The sequence below is a fragment of the Oncorhynchus tshawytscha genome, linkage group LG10 (genome assembly GCF_018296145.1).
Source record: "Oncorhynchus tshawytscha isolate Ot180627B linkage group LG10, Otsh_v2.0, whole genome shotgun sequence".
Taxonomy (NCBI): domain Eukaryota; kingdom Metazoa; phylum Chordata; class Actinopteri; order Salmoniformes; family Salmonidae; genus Oncorhynchus; species Oncorhynchus tshawytscha.
The window spans coordinates 54,407,222-54,408,303 of NC_056438.1; positions in this window are offsets into that span (position 1 = coordinate 54,407,222).

Consider the following 1,082-nt stretch of genomic DNA (forward strand, 5'->3'; position numbering starts at 1 on the left):
TAGATGGCGAATATACCACGGCTAAGGGCTGTTCTTACACATCAAGCAATGCGGAGTTCCTGGATACAGCCGTTCGCCATATACCACAAACCCCCGAGGTGCCTTATAGCTATTATAAACTGGTTACCAACGTCTTTAGAGCAGTAAAAATACATGTTTTGTCATACCCCTGGTATACATTCTGATATACCACGGCTGTCAGCCAATCAGCATTCAGGGCTCAAACCACCCAGTTTATAATAATATATACAGTCTGACCTCATTGCTTTGGTCAGGTTAAGAACAATTATTCAAATTAATTTGCTACTAGAATGGAATCACCCAGACAATGTACAGTTCCATTCCACAAGCTGAGCCCATTTTTTTATGTATCACTGCATTAAAGATCCAGACCTCTTAGCAAATATAGCTATGCTCGTTTACAACAGGGGGTTTGCAATACTGCACAATCCAACGCCAACACAAACAGGGCTACTTCCAACAAAGGCAGCGGGATTATCCCCCACCTTCGCCACTAGTGTAGCAATTAAGGGGCAAATAGAATTCGGAATAGCCAGAATTGGGTTTGAACCAGCTACACTGCTGTTATGAGCCAAGCACACCACCAGGGCGCCCAAGACCAGACCTCTTTACAGAGAAAACGGTAGCCTACGCTCACACACAGGGAGGCTAAACTGCGACTATGAGATCAAAAAGTATGATTTCAGTATATAACCACCATTAACATAACTCAATTAGTAATACAAATATTCTGACAAAAGCGAAGAGTATTTTAGTTCAGCACATTCAGTAGGTGGTGACACATCTCCTTCATCTAGACGTGTTGAAATAGGACACGGACAATAAAAACAGTGATACATTTGGAAGAGCTCAGGCCAGAAAGTGCTGGTAATCTTGTCTGGTTTTTCTTGTAAATACTTTTAAAGTTTTATTACCAATATTTGTATATATTATTCATTCTGATTTATTTGCCGCACGAAGTGTATAATAAAAGCCAACGTATGTGGCTTATCTATTGTTTAAATTGTATTTCCTGTACTGTGAGTGCCTTTGATCCTGTGCCTTTAATATAGAGGGCAGTG